Source organism: Colius striatus, chromosome 7 (assembly GCF_028858725.1).
Source record: "Colius striatus isolate bColStr4 chromosome 7, bColStr4.1.hap1, whole genome shotgun sequence".
NCBI lineage: Eukaryota > Metazoa > Chordata > Aves > Coliiformes > Coliidae > Colius > Colius striatus.
The window spans coordinates 25,786,119-25,804,151 of NC_084765.1; the positions used below are offsets into that span (position 1 = coordinate 25,786,119).

The following is an 18,033-nucleotide window of genomic DNA, read 5'->3' on the forward strand; positions in this document are numbered from 1 at the left end:
CTGCAAGATGCTGATTACAACTATCATACATGATAAAGCAGTCTTTATAATTTGGTGTCTTGCCCTCCTTTCTCTCCCTGCTCAATACAACTTTTTGGAAGATAAACTTAAGGAAGGTTGATTGCCAAGCACCTTCTTTTTCTAATGCAAACTTCTTTTTCTAATTTGTTGAAATACCAGCTTCTGTTGCATTTGAAATTAAATATCATTATATGCTTAAAAGTTGGCATGTGAGAATATGTTGCTTTCAGTTCTGTCAGTGATGCAGACCTTTTATTTAGGTGCTTGTATCCATAAACCAATTTAATGACTTTTGTAAAAGTTGGGTATGGTTCCTGCAAATCTGAGGTAAAGTAAGCTTGAGGGCCTTACAACTTATTTTCAGAACAGGTCGTAGTCATGGAAAAGGATAATTAATTGTTAAGACAGCTGCCAAGAAATAATGGTATACTTCATTTTAATTAATCCTGGCTATTGTGGTCTTGATACTTGATTTTCTCTGAGGAATGAACAGGGTATATACAACGAAGTATAAGTACTGTTGATGGTGTTGTAAGGACACAACATCTGGATGGCTGAGAAATTACTTGCTAATAAAAATACTTAAATTTAAGATATCAAGATGCATCATGAAGATTGGATGTGGAAGGAGGGATTTTAGGTTTTGTCACTTTTTCTCATTTTGTGTGTAAGCATAGGTGTATATATAAAGTGTGCATTTTATTTTTCAGCAGTGATATCACCTTGTTTGGCCAATTTCCACTACATCTTTAGGACATGCACTGCGTGGAGACAACCTGGATTGCTAGTATTTATTAAGTTTCTTAGAGCTACATACTTATATAGAGAGAAGAGATAATAATAATAATGTAAATATAATAATAATGTAAAGTATGCAAATTTGAGACAAGCTACATTTAAGTGAAAGTGTCAGAGCCCTTGGACATATTTGCAGTATCTATACCTTGTAGGGCACCTTTTTAATGGTGTCCTCATCTACATTAGCTGGTAAGCAAGTCTTACTGAAACTAAGAATTTACTTATTTTTGCTCATTTTCCATTTGTGTCATACTTGAAAATGTCACTTATTTAATTTCAAATAACAATGGCAGAGATAAAAATGCATGAAATTCACTACAGCAGAAAGTGAGGTAGAAAAATACAGATTTTGATCAATCTGTATCATTTGTAGTATGAAGCTGCTTTCTAAACTGGTTGGGAGCCAGTAAAGACTGACTGTAATGAGACAATTACCATGGGAGTGGGCTCATTATCATGCTTCCTTCTTAGTTCTGATGTTTTTTAGACGCTAATGATAAGGTCTGGTAGGTATTGCCCTTCTGGTTGCCTTCAGGAAACGATCAAATTATTTGTTAAATTAAAAAATAGTATATTATAGAGCTCAAATATAAACATGACAACTACAAAGCTTTTGTTACTGCAGCTCTGGAAGAAATTTCAGTACTACATCCTACACTCAATGACACAGAACTGAAAAATACCAATGAAAGTATTTTAAAAAATGTCTTCAGCAAAAGAACCTTAACCCTTTAATTTAAAGTTAGGGTTGGTAGTACTTCCTAAATTGCCTTCAAATCATTCTCAGACAAATCCATCACTGAGAGCCTTCAGAAAAGAGCTAACTGGAATCTTGAGCAGTATCTGTCTACATCTGAATGCTCAGGAAATGCTCTTGGACTGAACAAGATGTGCTTTAAACTCCTGTAGGTTCCTATTGGAAGTGAAAATAGTGGCTTTCTCGTAGCCTTAGTTTGCCATATTGGAATCTGTGCACACATCAATTACCTGGGCACTTATCCACCCACAGGTGAGATTCACAGACAGCATAGGGATTTTCAATGCCAGATCCTCCTCTGGCCTGCCCACAAGTGTGGATATTCTTGTAAATGCTAGTTAGAAAGTCCTTGGAAATGAAAGTAAATTGCTTTGTTCTTTATGCATACGATAGTATCTGCAAAGGGAGTCAGTGAGGTGTAAATTCAGTGTAATGTGTCCTCATTTCTCCACACCCTAGGGCCACCATACTCCTGAATGAGAGCACCTAGATAGAGGTTTAAATACATTTATTCTTTATAAGGTTTCTAATTGTCCTGCTGCTGAAAACCTCAAGCATTTCTAGCTCATCGGGGCATGAGCTGCTTAATCATGAAGACTGAGCAAGCTCATTTTGGTTCTGGTCTTTATTTCTTTTTCCTAGCCCCTTTATCTCTGTTTGGCAGAATGTTATAAGACAAACTCTTCCTTGATTTTGCAAGGTAGATTTTGAAATAATGTTTCCCCAGTTGGATAGCAAACAGTTACACTTGATTGTGTGAACTGGTATGAACAAAAACTCAGAGTGATCTATTGCTGTACGTTCCCACTCCCCTTCATCTAGGTCTTGCACCTGGGCTTTCAGATGGGATGTAGCACTCCTGTGCCAGCAACTAATTCAGCAATGTCAATTAAAGCCAAGTGGTGGGCCAAGGGGGTGTGTGTGTGGTGGTGTGGGTTTTTTTTTTTAAGACTCTCATTCTGATCATGCTAACTCTGAGAAACTGTGACACTGTAACCTAACTCTCTTTTTGGCTACTAGTAGTATAAATTTAGTACTATTCTGCATTAGAATAAAACCCTGTAGCAAAACAGTTGTCTCAGTATAGAGCTTTGTCAGGTGCTTTTTGTTTCAAACTAAAATATTACTTGCATGAGCAAGTAATGCTGGAGCAGTATTTTGGCCATGTTGGGGTGATGGTCCTATTTTCTGCTATCCTAACCTATTTTGTGGCACAGACAGTGACTTAAAAGCAGACAGCTTTTATTTTTGTTTCTGTTATGGTAAAATAGCTGATGTGTTGTATGAAGTAAGAGGGGACTTAATGTTTTGATGCTTTCCTATCAAGGAATTCCCCAATTACATCTCTCTGGGAAAGAAACCATTTTATGACAAGAAGAGTTCTTGGATGTAAAGAGAAAGGACCCTATGAGCGAAGATTTAAGCTTGGTGCCGTATTTGAAAGTTTTTGATGTTACAAATATCACAGAGTACACCTACCAATTCCCGTATAAAATAAAATGAAAGGTAGGGTGCTATAAATGTTAACCTTGGAATAGATGTACTACATAAACTATATTGCTATGTAGTGAATTGATGATTTTGGTTTGGGTTCTGCAGCTGTGTTTTTCGGAAGCAGACTTAGGTGTTTACAGGCACGAGGTTATCACCGTGATTTCCCTCCTGCAGAAAACTGGCTTTTAAATGTGCTTCGGGTGTTGTGCGTTGCCTTACTGTGCTGGACATTGTCGTCACGATCAACAGCAGGGCACAAGTTTCCTCAAATGGAGGCTCGTTCCAGTGGCTTTTATGTTTCTGGGAGTAAGGCTGGGGCTATGCTGGGGCGGGGAAGGGTTAAAATGACCACGAGTATTGTGTGTTTTGCACAGAGCTAAGACATCGCTCTTCCCTTCTTCCACCTCCGGCCGCTCACTGCCCGCGCCCGGGGCGGGGGCAGCGGCGCTAGCTGTGCCTGCTGCACAAAGCACCGGTACGCGTCGTTCCTCCGGGGCTGCGCGGGCGGGCGCGCGGCCGGCACTCAGGCCGCCCGCAGCCACCGCCTCCCGCGGCTCGGCGGCGCCCTGGGGCTGCGGCCGCCGGGACCCGGCCAGGCCCGGCCGCCGGCTGCTCGCCTGCTACGCTCCGCTCTCCCCGCAGGGCTGCCGGCGGCCGCCGAACATCCTCCCGCCGCTGCCTCCGCCCGCCATTGGCCGTAAACAACCCTTCCCCTCCCCGCCTCTCCCGCGGAGAGAGGCGGGGAGGAGGAGAGGCAGGAGCGGCGGCGCACCAGAGCGCGGGGTCTGGCTGTCGCCGTGCGTGCGCCCAGCCGCCGGGGCCGGGTCGCAGCGGGGGCGGCCCCCGCCGGCGACTGCGGGCGAGCTGCCCCCGCGCGCTGCGCGCCGTCGCCCCGCGGTCCCCCCCCGCGCCTTCCCCTTCCCGCGCCTGCAGCGGCGGAGCGGCGGTGGCTGCCCCGCTACTCGGTCCTGCTGCGCCGTGCCCTGCCCGCGGGCTGCTGTCCTCAGGCCGAGGGGCGCGCGGGCCGCTCCGGGCGGCGGGGCCGCTCCTCCTCCATGCGCCGCGGCTGCCCGCCGCCCTGCAGCTCCCGCGCCCGGCTGCCCCGCGGAGCGCGGGGGGCAGGAGGAGGCGGTGCCGCCCGACCGCGCCGTGAGGGGCTCGGCGGAGGATGCCGGTGGGCGGCGGCGGCGCGGCGCGGCCCCCCGGCGGGGCGCGCTCCCTCAGCCCCACCGCGCTGTCCCGCAGCCTGTCCCGCCTGCGCGAGCACCGCGCTCGCTCGCGGGCCATGCTGGCCTTGGGGGTCACGCAGATGGTGCTCGGCTGCCTCATCGTGGCCGTCAGCTTCGCCGCCCTGGCGCTCACCACCTCAGCCCGCGTCCGCCACTCTTGTCCCTTCTGGGCCGGCTTCTCGGTGAGTCAGGGGCTAAGCGGGAAGAGGTGGGGGTGGAGGACCGGGAGGGAGGCGCAGCCACGCGTCCCCGCGGCCGTCGGCCAGGCCCCGCGGCCGCTGCGGGCCGCGCGCCGCCAGCAGCGCCTTGGGGGCAGCGAGCCCGCGCCTACAGGTGGGACGCGGGCGGCGGCGCTTGCGGGCCTCGTCCCTCGCCCCTCCGCGCGGCCCTCGGCAGTGGGGCTGGAGGAGGGCGCGGGGCCGCCCGGCGGGGAGGCGGACAGCTGAGGGACCCTCGGTCGGGCTCGCCGGTTCCGATGCTGCTCTAGCCCCTCGTCACCGTCCCCGGCCGGTCTCTGAGCCGGGCAGTGTTGTGACGGCTTGGGTTGCCTCTGTCGCGTTACCCGGGGCGGCGTGGCGTTTTACCGACAGCGTCGGATGAAAGTTGGGATAACAAATTAACCTTTGGCGTTGCCTCAGCCGTTGATGTCTGTTTCACGGGCTGCTAGTGCTGTCCCTGCCGTCTTTTGTACTGGCACCGGCTCAGAGGTGGATGCTCTCAGAGGGTTCACCTTGAGGTACGGCCGTTTGTCAAGGTCTCGGCGCGGGGCTATGCTCGGTGCCAATTCAGCCGCGAGCTACGTTGTGCTGAAGGGAATAAAAGAAGATGAGCACAGCAGAAGCAGGTTTTCAGGTACACACGTAGAATGGAAGACTTCTGCCGAAGAGTGTGAGTGCACCAGGAGGGCTGGAAAGCCTTATGGTTTCGGGGCATCCAAAAGTCCTGCCGCGATTGGTCCCATGGGACTGGGCATCTGAGGGAAATATTTGCTTGTTCTGAACGCGGATTCCTGAACCTAGGTCCTTCTGACTCCTGTGTGATTTTCTTGTTGCCTTTCCTTTGTGTCCTGCTAGCATAAGTTAAAATAATAATAATTTTAAAAGGGGTTGATACTCTTCTTTGCTCGGGTGGCCTGACTTAGTGCTGGTTATCGTTATTTGCATGTGTGTATGGATGCAATGCACACATGGATGCATTAGTATAATACTGGTTTATTAAAGTTTTTCTCATAAGCAGGGAAATGAGACTTGACAGTTATGAAGAATTAGACATTTCTGAGGGCACTAGTAACAGGCTGTGCATTATTGGTGGAGATTTGCTCCACTTAATTTAATGCATTATTGGTTTCAAGTATGTCTTTTCAGCTCTTTTAACGGACCAGAGAGTTTTCAGCTTTAAAAGCGCTCATTAGAAACGAGAACTGTCATAGAAATGATTTAGGTTATTCAGTTCTGAGCGTGTGGCAGAAATAGTGTAATTTAAGAAAATAATTTGTTTAATATGCAGCATGTTATTAATATTTTTTTTTAGTTCTTCAGAGCAGAAGAATCATTTTGGATTAATTATTTAGATATTTTTCTTGATTTGACCAAGGTTCTTTGTAATCTTGAAAAGAAGTATCAGTTTGCCCTGGTAGCCTTCATATTGTAATATTCATTCTTTTGAACCTTTGCAAGCTGATACACAATCATTCATTTTGATGAGGTGTGAGTTTAAATGTGTAAGCAGCCAGATTCTTAATTTAATGTGCTAATAAAACAGCACAACTTAGGTAGTCTTGGTTTCTTACCTTGCCAGACTAAACAGCAATGTACATGGCTGATACTAGATTCCAGCAAGCACACCTTTTTTCAAGATTTTTTTTTTTTTCCCCCTAGTTCCTGTAATCTTTGTGAAAGTAAATGTTTGGAGGTTACCAGTATGCTCTAAGATATGTGTTTTTCTGATTGTGGATTCTATGTAATGTAACCCATAGAAAAGTATGTTTTGTGATTAGATTTGTGACTGTTGGTTGCTCATGGTAGAGAAGCAAGCCATGGAACAGCCTTGGCATGAATTGATAGAAGGGAGAGTATTGCAAGGCTGTTGACTAGAAGGCCTTACTGTCCTGCATTATCAGAACGAGGCAGGTATACGTTGTTTCCAAAATGAAAAGCTTAGTTTTTGAAAAATAATTCTGTCTTATACACAGTCTCTCAGAGCATGACAGTAACCATGCTTTTCTCCTTATCTGATCTTATCCTTCTAATCTTATCTCAAAGTCTCAAGAAATAGGGTAAAAATAGAACAGTTTTCAAGTACAGGGAGCCCTAGAGAACTTTTTTGAGGCTAAATTAGTTGCTTATACAGCCTTTTTTAAAAATCTTTTGCGGTACTTAATGAGTTGAAAAAAAAATAGGTTCCTTGTCACTCACAGCTGAAGTATATTTCTGTGTGAGAGTAAACATTTATTTTTTTCTTGAAAACACAATTAAAGAAATAACTAAATATGAGTTAACTGGTATGAGAGAAAAATAATGGAAGTGTCTTTTCTGTCTTAATTTATTGTCAAAATTAGGCATAAATGTTTACTCCCTTTGAACAACTCTTTTTTAAAATTTTTTTTTCATCTGCAGTTGGAAGTAAATAACTGAGTTCCTTGATGGCCAAATAGCAATTCTGAGCCTTTTTTTTTACTGAGGTGGTGGGGAGAGTGCAGTAGATTGAATTTTTTTAGTCATTAGAAAAGCACATCCTAACTCCAAGTAGTTTTGACACTGTCACTTTTTCAGCATTTCTTTGATATTGACTCCTATCAGTATGAACGCAGGCTACGAAAATTTGCTAAGAATCTTTTAAGATTTTGAAAATGATTTCCCAGTGTTTGTGACATTCTAACTGATTTAAAAAAACAACCAAACTAAACCTGGACTGGATATTATACTCAAATGCAAGGAAAGGTTCTGATTTCTTGCTTTTTTGAAATGAGATCAAGTACCAGTGAGAGCTTATTGAAAGAATAAAGCACCCTAATCTCCATAAAACTTTGAAGAATTCAGAGCCTATTTAAGCATCATCCCATAAATTTAACTGGTTTGCTTTATCTTTTATAGTATCATATTAGCAAGGGAAAATATGTTTTCATATATTTTTGTATGAAAACATTTAGTCTGCATCACACGGAGCACAAGGGAATTTGGGGATTAGATGGGCAGGCACTGGTCAATCCTCTGCATAGGCAGAAATCATTGTTAAGATCTTACAAACTTGCGTGGTGAAATACTAGTTGGTTTGTTCCCATTGCAGTCTTTCATTTGGAACGGCAATTTTATCTTCAGTTGGGTAAAAATATATGCATTTTTCATAAAATGTGTATGAACATAAGTGTATTTGATCCTTTTAAGTACATGAAGAGCTGAATATTAGCCTCATTTTAAGCACGGGAGAATAGGTCTCAAAACTAGGCTGTTCCAGTACATCAGCAAAACTGTACTCAAAAGCAGTGACAAGGTCCTTTGTCTCTCCTGTAGCTCCTTATTACCTTGAATATGAGAAAATATTTGTTCACTCATTGCCCTTCAGAATGCAAAGCATACAGCTATTTGTAGTTTGCCTGGTGTTTATGGTCACTTTCTCAATGTTAGGACACTAGTGAACTGCAGGCCTGATAGAACTCTGTTAGCATGACTACAAAAACAAATCTTGCTCTCTGCAGCCATTTCTTTAGAAGTTGCAATAAAATGTTTAACCCTCCTCTGCCCCGCCTTGATCCCAGTGTTCTGAGAAAATTAGCAGCCTCAGAGACTAGAGTTATCTCTAGTATGGGAAAGCATTAGGGAAATTCTAAGTTAAATCATAAGATTACCCAGGTTTATAAAATCAAATCATGACTCTAGAATTCTTAGAAGAACATACAGTAAGACATAAGCTCTCTTTTCTTTTATATATCGTTATTTGATAATGGTTGCATTCTTGTGTAGAACTGTATTGCTGGAACACTTCGTGCTGCCTCTTCTCTTTATTAAATTTCATTTCAATTCTGCCTCTTTTCATCCATATCCCATGTTCAAAAAAGATAAAGCTCTCTGGTTTAAAAGCAGCTTTCTTATAGTATGTATGCAAGGTTCATGACATACTTTTTTGTGTTCGTTGAAAAGGCAAACAGATACATAGGGAGATTGTCAAGGTGATCAAGGTATACACTATGAGCTACATAGCTTCCATTATTTTTTGGACTGTCTGATTCCCCAGAAGGCTGTGCTGCCATTCAGTGGGATCTCAACCACACTTGAGAATTGGGCAGAGAGGAACCTCATGAGGTTCAACAAGGACAAGCGCAGAGTCCTGCACCTGGGGAGGAACAACCCCCTGCACCAGTACAGGCTGGGGGTCGAACTGCTGAAAAGCAGCTCTGCAGAGAGAGACCTGGGAGTCCTGGTTGATAATAAACTAAACATGAGCCAGCAATGTGCCCTTGTGGCCAAGAAGGCCAATGGCATCCTGGGATGCATCAAGAAGAGTGTGGCCAGCAGGTTGAGGGAGGTTCTTCTCCCTCTCTGCTCTGCCCTGGTGAGGCCTCATCTGGAGTCCTGTGTCCAGTTCTGTGCTCCTCAGCTCAAGAGAGAGTCCAGCGCAGGACCACCAAGATGATCAGGGGAATGGAACATCTTTCTTAAGAGGAAAAGCTGTGGGAACTGGGGCTGTTTAGTCTGGAGAAGAGGAGACTGAGGGGAGATCTTATTAACATTTATAAATATCTAAATATTTATAAATGGTGGGTGTCAGGAGGTTGGGACATCCCTTTTTTCTATAGTATCTAGCAGCAGGACAAGGGGTAATGAGATGAAGCTGGAACACAAAAAGTTCCACTTAAACATAAGAAAAAACTATTTCACTATGAGGATGAGGGAGCCCTGGCACAGGCTGCCCAGAGGGGTTGTGGAGTCTCCTTCCTTGGAGGTCTTCAAGACCTGCCTGGCCATGTTCCTATGCGACCTGATCTATGTGAACCTGCTTCTACAGGGGAGTTGGACTAGATGATCTCTAAAGGTCCCTTCCAACCCCTACTATTCTATGATTCTATTATCCATTATCCCTATATTATCTATTATCACTTGTGGATAGTCAGTTGAAATAAAGGAGGTAGCTGCAAGGCATGAGCTTTAGTTTGCATGAAAAGCCTGCTGCCAGTAGAAACTCTGTTACTGAAGTAAACATAAGCTGTTTGAAAGTAAACTTACTGCCAACATTAAGTGATATGTATTGTACGTACTGAATTTGTACAATATGCTAATGCATATTATTTATTTGTCTCAGAGCTGATTATCCCATATCTAGGATTTAAATGGTAGTTTTCTCGTCCACCTGCTGTATAAATGAAAGTCTAGCATGGATATCAGTTTTGATCAATGTGTTCATTGCAACTCTGAGGGTGCCAAATGCTTCTCTATGAGAGTGTGTAAATATATATATATATGTAAATATATATATATATAGATTGGTTGTTTAGAGTACCCCTGATTATCCTGCTCAGCTTGAGTGCTTAACCTACAACTTTCTTAGATGAAAGTAATTTTTTTCGTTGAATTTGAGTAAATAATCAGAAACATTCTTGATCATCCGTTGTACCTGCAGTGAAGTCATTACCTGTCCCAGTAAGATGATCTGACCAGATCCCATTTCTGTAACTGATTATTCTAATGGTAGATTTTGAATCTGTGAACTCCAGATGATGATTAGCTAGTTGTGGGCAATTTATTATTATGTGAAGTTTACTACTGGTTCAGATAATGTTCTGTATCTGCAAAAATTCAAAATCTTTCAGACTTCTTTTGGAAATGGTATTGCTGTTTTGGGACCTGCACTGAAAAAAATTCCTCTTCAGGTGATTTTGATGCAGATTATTAAATAAAGTTGAATCTAGGGAGCAAATGGAACTATGTGGTTGTTGAAGATCTTATTCTTTAAAGACTATGCATCCCACAAGCTAGAACAATTATCTGTTCCTTGCCTCAGATTGGTAAAACTTAGAAGACCGGGAGATGGATCTCCTCAGAAATCCTACACATGATTTGTTAACTTGTCTTTTGCCTTTTCATTGTCTCCTTTTCAATGAAAGAGTGACTACTAGATCAATTGATGATAGGTTTTAGCCAGTGTAGTGGTCACAAAATTAAGAGCAACTAGATATATGTTAAATGATAAATTTGAGAAAGTGGTACTGTAATGGTTGACTGTGACTGCTAACTCCACACTTAAGAATTGCAATATGCAATAACTTTTAGTTAACCTCTAGTTGTATATTTCTAAAAGAATTATGGTAACTCTGATTCTTTGAGACTTTGTCTGTTACGATCTACTGCTGTGTCATTTAGTTATATCACCATCCTGGTCTTTTCTGACTCTCCTACATGAGTTGGATTTACTAATGTCTTAGGCATGCTTTACCTTTCCTTTGCAAGTTTGTCAGGGCTTTGAAATGTGAGCAAGCTGGGTAATGAAGTCAGCTATCTGGAACTTGGTGTCTCAGAAGTCCTGCTAGGCATGTATGTTGCTGGTACACCATATTAGTAAAAAAATTATCCATCACCTGCACAGACCTGCAAAGTGTCTTGTCTAGGAAATTGGTCATTATTAATTTTCATAGCATTCATGGTTTCTACATCATGATGATATTGTAATAGTTAAAAAAAAATAGAACAAGTCTGTTATAGTCTGTTCCTAGATATCAGTGGTGTATCTGTGGTATTGGTATACAAGAAGAGATCATATGCATCCCATAAGCAGTGAGAATCCTTGGGTATGTTCTCTATACTTTGTGGAGTTTACAGTAAAGCTGGACTTTGGAACAGTAGATTCATGGGTGAAAATGTGGTTTCTGTATCCAAGTGTAATGATAGCAAGTTAGTTAAAAAGAGGAACAACTAGAAAGAAGACAGTGTTCCTTTTTTATCCTTTGAACTCTACAGTTGCTAGTTGTAACTTCCAGAGGATTTTGAGCCAACTGTAACCTTGAGGTTTCTTTGCAGTGGACTGGAAAATATCAGACTGATGGAAGTCAGCTTTATTTTTCTCATGATGGAAATCAGCCTTTATTGCTTCTAAGTGTATTTTGTTGCCTAAACTTTATGGGTTTAAGAAGCACTTGAATTGTGTAAATTAATTTATAAACTTCCTGTGTTACAGGAAGGACTAGTTGATGAAAGCAAAGATTCCTCATTATGGTACAGGGGAGGAGTGTGCAATCTGTAGGGAAGAAATAGCTTTTTTTTTTTTTTTTTAATAATCCTATATTGTTATAAATTGCCTGTGTTGTGAAGTGCATTTTTCTGTAGGCACCCAGACAGCAGAATAAAAATATTACATTTTGAAGAAGTCTCATACTGATGTCAACATAGGATATGCTTTTAGTTTTTATTTTTTAATTTGTAGCAGAAAGATGAGTATGTCCCAGGCTCCTTAGCAGTTAAATATTTTTTCCTGAATTCTATTTGTCCTTTCTGTACTGGAAATGCATAAGCATTTGCTGTAAAGACAGTAAATAGTACCCTGGAACTTAAAACAACTAGTTGTGTGGAACAGTAACAGTTTACTGAGAAAATTTAGGAACAGATAAGTTGCTTAGTTGAAGTGGGAATTTCCAAGGTCAATTATCCAGTCATTAGCAGCTGCTGAACTTATTACACCACCTTTTTATTTTTATGTTGCAACTTATTAAAGGAATGAGTTGAGAATTATCATGCTTAATTGGCTATTCTTTCACAGTTCATTTTTCTGCTCTCTCCTGTGCCTTCTGGAATCAAAGGGCAGAACAGATAATGTGGGACTCTAAGTTGAGAACTGCCTGAAAATACAAAACTCAGAGGAGTGTAAGTATTTCAGTGGTGTATTTAAGGAAAGATAGTCTTCTAGAAGTAGAATATGATGTGGTCATTACCTTTCCACTATGGGAGCATCCACTGTGCTTTAAAGGAATACTATACAAAATCACATTTTGCAAATGTGACATAGCTGAGCAGTATTTACACATTCAGAGCATGATAACTTATGTGCAGGCAATATTTTAAGATGAAAATGCCCTAGGGCTAAGCCTTCTCTCTTTGGCACAGTTTCTATCCCATAACCAGAGGCTACAATCGGGACTTGGAAGCACAGTGTGTACATAATTCCTTTAATAGTACTTGCTCATGCTGTTTGGAACTTCAATCCTCTCCCCAATACAGTTTATCATGGTAGCCAGGGTCCATGTCCTTATCAGTGTTTCAGTTCTGACTATGTATGTGTCCCATTCACCGTTCCTTCACATTGTGAAGCATTTGCAGAGCTCACTAACTTGATCCATGTGGCTTAGAATGAAACCAACACATGTGCTTTAAGAGCATAGCAAATGAAATCATGGGATCAGACCGGGGCTTATCTGAAGCATCCATCCAATGTGTGTGTAGTGTGGATGCTGTCTTCTTAAGAGTCGAGTCTTTTGCAAACAGATTTGCTACTGTTCCATTTACTCTGTGCTAATTCAGGTAGAACATATACGGCCAATCTGAAAAGTCATGTATTGTGGAGACAATGTGAACTGCCTAGAAATTACCCATAATCCTTTCTACTACACAGAATTTTACTCCACATTGGTTACATCTGCGTTAGTGGTTTGATGCAGGTCTGCAGTGAAAGTCAGTCCTGAGGAGCAGATGCCAGTGGTGGGTTGCTTTAGAGTATCTTAAGTATTTTGAGTAATTTTGAGCGAAGTTGTAGTAAATGAGAACTACTTCTCTGAAATACTCCCACATCACTTAGAAGACATTGTTTTCAGATAGATTGTGATTTAAAAAAAAGGATCAATTTTACACTATTCTATCACATGTAGATTTGCTATTGTTGCAGTATCCAGATGGAAACAAGAAAATGTTAACATTCTGCAGAATATGTATTTTTTCGCTTAGCAGGGCAAACTGAATTAACTTGTGTATTTCTCATCTTTACACAGCTTGATTTAAACAGGCATAGTTGAAACAACATTACAAGCCTAAACTTTTGTGTCTCATTTATGAAGTAAGTGTTGCTAACTTTGCAAGCTTGCTTTCAGTTTTGAAAATGAAATTTCTTCCTTTCTAGATGCCATAATCACGTGTAATTTGTATTCTGCAGAACAAGCAAATAATATCCTTATTCATAACTGTACAGTTTTATTATTCCTGTTGCTTAAAAAAGGTCCATCTCAGCAGAATTCTTTTCATATGAGGGATATAATTTACTTATCCAATTGTTTTTGCTACCTTTTGTAGCAGAAAAGAACATGGCTTAATCTGAACCTTTTAGATAAGCTTTCAGTGCCACAGGAGATAAAAAGAAGTGTCTTTAAGATCAACACAATTAATCCACAGGCACTGAGACACAGTAAACATGTAGCTTTGTAATCTCACTTTTACATTCACTCTTGAGAGAAGAAACTTTTGATCATCTGAATGGAAATTGTGAATGCAACTTTTTCTATATTTTTGATAGATCTTTGGCTTACTGCAGAAAGTAGATCTACTCTGTAGTTTAAAAAAAATCAATCTATAAAGTATTATTTCAGCATTCATAATAAGAGCCTATGGAGGATGTGATTTCATAGAGTCATAGAATGTTAGGGGTTGGAAAGGACCTTTAGAGATCTCGTAGTTGAAACCCCCTGCAGAAGCAGGTCAACCTAGATCAAGTCACACAGAAAAATGTCCAGGCAGGTCTTGAAGGAGACTCCACACCCTCCCTGGGCAGCCTGTGCCAGGACTCCCTCACCCTTACAGTGAAATAGTTTTTTCTTAAGTTTAAATGGAACTTTTTGTGTTCCAGGTTCATCCCATTATGCCTTGTCCTGTTGCTAGATACCATAGAAAAAAGGGATGTCCCAACCTCCTGACATCCACTCTTTAGATACTTGTAAATATTCATGAGATCCCTCCTCAGACTCCTCTTCTCTAGACTAAACAGCCTCAGTTCCCGCATTCTTTCCTCATAAGGAAGGTGCTCCGGTGCCCTGATCATCTTGGTGGCCCTGCACTGGACTCTCTCCAGAAGTTCTCTGTCCCTCTTGAGCTGGGGAGATCCATTCTAATTTATCATTAGTTTATCAGCTAATTTATCAACAATAAACACGAATAATCACAAAGTGATTGTGATTCTAGCAGAAAAAGTGAATGGTATCCTTTTGCTATAGCACTGAAAGCATTTGTTGATCAATGGTACTAAAATATTTCTGACTCTGTAAACAATCATCAAGAACTTTCAAAGACACATTCCTTAAAATAGTGCTGTCTACATGTAGCTGGCATACGAACTGCTATGTTATTCCGAAAATAACGTTCATAGAAAGTGGTTTTGTTATATATTGAAAGTATGATTCAAACAAATTTTATGTCTTTAAAGGCTAAATACCAAACCTTTTGAAAACTTGTGAAAAATCAGACTTAAAAAATGAAGTGCTGCAGCTTTCATAGATACAGCTAGGAGCACAGAGTTATGAGACGTGAGAGGTAAAGGATGCAAAGGCTCAAGTACTATGTTTGTGTCAATGTGAAGTGAACTCTTATCTGGATATTTTAGATGTCCCAGGCAATCCAGGCTACCAAACTACTGTCTTAACTCTTTATATTTTGCTCCTTATATAGAAATTTTCCTGTGAGGAAAACACCACTTACTCATCCTTGTGAGAAATTTCAGTTTTGGTGTTAATAATCTTTAAGTAAAAAATCTATTTAGAAAATGCCTAATGAAAGTATGGATTTCCAGATGAAAAGTAAGTTGAGTTTCCTCTTGCTTACTTATACAGACACGTTGGCAACTGAGAAACACGTTTTATTTCTGAAAAAAGAAAAAGATATATATAAAATAAGAAGCACATGTCCTTTAGTCCATGTTATCACTATGTCTGTTCTTGTAGGGATCTCTTGCAGCTGGATCACATGATGTTTCTGACACATCTCTGAAAGTTCTGCCACATGACCTCCTTCATGATATAGAGAGAGGATAGTGAAGATGAGACTGGAAGACAGGCCAGATGGGGTGGCAGGTGCATTTTCTCTTCCTGGTAACATTGTACAGTTTGGGCAAAAGATTAAAAGCTTTTCCATCTTGCCTTTTATACACCAAGGTAGGCATTGTACCAGCAATGGTTGTCTTTTCAGAAGGACATTAGTAGTATTGGTATGGTAGGCAGAAGTCATATATATATATGTGTGTGTGTGTGTGTATATATAAAATAGGCTTAAGTTCTTAATATATGCAGTTCTTTATACTTGTTCTGAGGGAAGAGACATTAGCCTTTTTAAAAGAGTTATTAAAATACATACCTCTTGTCTGATTTACAGTTGTATAACAAGGATTATTTCATGTCTCTTCCTCCTCTTAATTTCTCTTCCTTTCTCATGAAGTCAGGTCATAGATCTGAAATAAAGCTTCACCATCAGAATGCTCTGAGATCCTGTGAAATATCATTAAAGTATGCAAAAACTAGCAACAAAAATAAAGCATTAGTATCTGCTTCTGAAGTTCATGTTAATTCATTCAATATTTTCTTAGCTAGCTAAGTAGTATAAATAGTCATTGCAGCTTTTCCTTTGAGCTTTTAAAAAAACTTTCATTGTGATTTGCAGACAGATTTCTGTTGGTACATAATTGCCCTTTGAGTGGAAAGAAATGTGTACTGTAAAATAAATAATATAAACAATAAAGGGTTACACAGATAATAAGTGTAACCAACATCTGAATGGCATTTTACTGTCCACTGAAGATACATAGTTACCTTTCTTAACCTAACTTACTGTGAATCAAATGGCTTAAAGCCTGAATATCAAACCAGCTATTAGAAAGAGTTGTCCCCAGTGACACTGCCTGTCAGTTATAGATGAGAATTGTCTGAAGTGTTCGATCATATCCTTCAATGATTTGTGAACCAAAAGTAATTGGAAGGAAGGTAGAAGGAAGGAAAACCATTTTCTATTTCTGACATTGAGCCTTTCTCTAAAGCAGTACACTTTTTGCTTGTGGAATCATATTTCATCACTACACAAACTGTAGATGTCCTTCTACTTGACAGTTGTTTCTTGTGTTCTGACAGTTTAAAAATTTGTCTTACCATATGAATTGTGGAGGATTCACTTGGGATTTTGTCTGAATCAGCTGGTTTTGGGTTTTTTTTCTAAAACCACACAAGTAATTATCTCATTATCTGTTTAATTAACCTATTTGGAATAACAGATAAGATAAGATGAAATAGGAAGGAGTCAATTTGAGAATCACAGTTGATTTGCAGTCTTTAATATTTCTGGAACGATTTAAAAAATTTTTTTTTTGGAAGATGGTTATTTTTTGATATTCTCAAAATTCCTTCCTTTCATCCATGGCTGTTGTGATTTATATACCAAAATAAATCAAGATAGTTCTGTGAAGAATGAGTTTTTCCCATGTAAAAATAGGTCTATGTGTGCTTTACTCTAGAGCTTCTAGAAGATAACTGAAAACAAGAAATCTGACTAACTCTTAGGTATAATTAGGAACTGTATGAGAGTCCCCAATCAATGTATTTCCTTTTATCTACTGTAGTTGACTTAATCAGGAAAAGGAATCTGATGCCAAATTGAATACTCTAGTAAAATGTAGAATCAGGCTGTAGCCCATATTTTTGAACACTAACTCCTTTAGAAATTAGAGCAGTATTTTATTTTCCTAAGTCAGAAAGGTCTAGAAATACTTCTGGTGCCATGCTACAGTGTGTTAACTATATAATGTTATAGGTGTTTAAAGTGAGAAATTATCTCGTTTGCCTGCAGTACAAATTTAATTCTTCTGTAGAGTTTAAGAAGGGAGACAGGAAGTAACAGTGTCAAGAGTATATTTTTGGAAAAAAAAAAAAAAAGAGTAAAACGTTATAGATTACAGTATTGAAACTGTGTCCTGATTCAATCGTTCAGCCAGTAAGTTAAATCTAAGCGGAGTCATCTGATGAAAGCAGGCAAAACCATAAGCAATGTCTCACAAGTCACCAGCTGCTGAAAAAATGAGTTTCCTGTTAGAAAATAGATGTTCATTACTGCATATGTTTCCCTTGTTAAGAGCGACAAGAGACAGGTTTGGAGTTTTAGAGCTATATTAAATCCTACCTTATAGGTAGTCCTACAGGATAAAACAAAGAAGCTGGATGTAAAGTTCTGGCTAGCAGCATAGATCACAGAAAATGTTAAGAGTGAACAGGAAGTTAAAACCTTATACTTAAAAATAATATGATACTTTGTGAAGCCTTCTGTTTCCTGAAAGCAGGAAATTCAACAGTCAGTGTTAATTACATTTGTTAGATACCCACAAGGAGCCTGCAGATTAACATTAATACACAATGATTATATTAATCAGTAGGCTCTTGTGGAAATGAGAGGTTTGGTAGTATAAATACTTATAACAATACTTTGGATGAAGTAAAAAATATTTTTTTAGGAGATCAGCCTGAAGATGAAAATTGATTTTATAATTTCACAAAGACAGATTTGCAAAAAAAGGGTTCCATTATTTTCCAATTAAATTAACAAGGAATAGGCTAAAAAACAAAAGGTAGGCTTGTATATTACAAAAGGTGGGGTCTCTTTTGTGAAAAGAGATGCATCATGTAGCTACTTTAGAAGGTAAAGTTATAGTTGAAGGAAGTGTGGTTTACTGTATTTCTTAGAAGCAGGCACCAACTTTTTGCTAACTTCAGTGTAAGGCAACAAAACATATTTTTAGTAT

At 40.2% G+C, this 18,033-nt stretch overlaps 1 protein-coding gene across 3 annotated transcripts in view; it reads left to right on the forward strand.

The window, feature by feature from the left end:
* The first annotated feature begins 4,389 nt into the window (after positions 1-4,389).
* Positions 4,390-18,033, forward strand: part of ENTREP2 (endosomal transmembrane epsin interactor 2) — a 155,565-nt gene continuing 141,921 nt past the window's right edge. For 2 of the 3 annotated variants that reach the window (XM_062000043.1, XM_062000042.1), the window contains exon 1: positions 4,391-4,481. The gene's annotated coding sequence lies outside the window, so the exon portion shown is untranslated. Of the gene's footprint in view, positions 4,482-18,033 lie in introns of all 3 variants that reach the window. The other variant, XM_062000044.1, reaches the window with a different exon arrangement.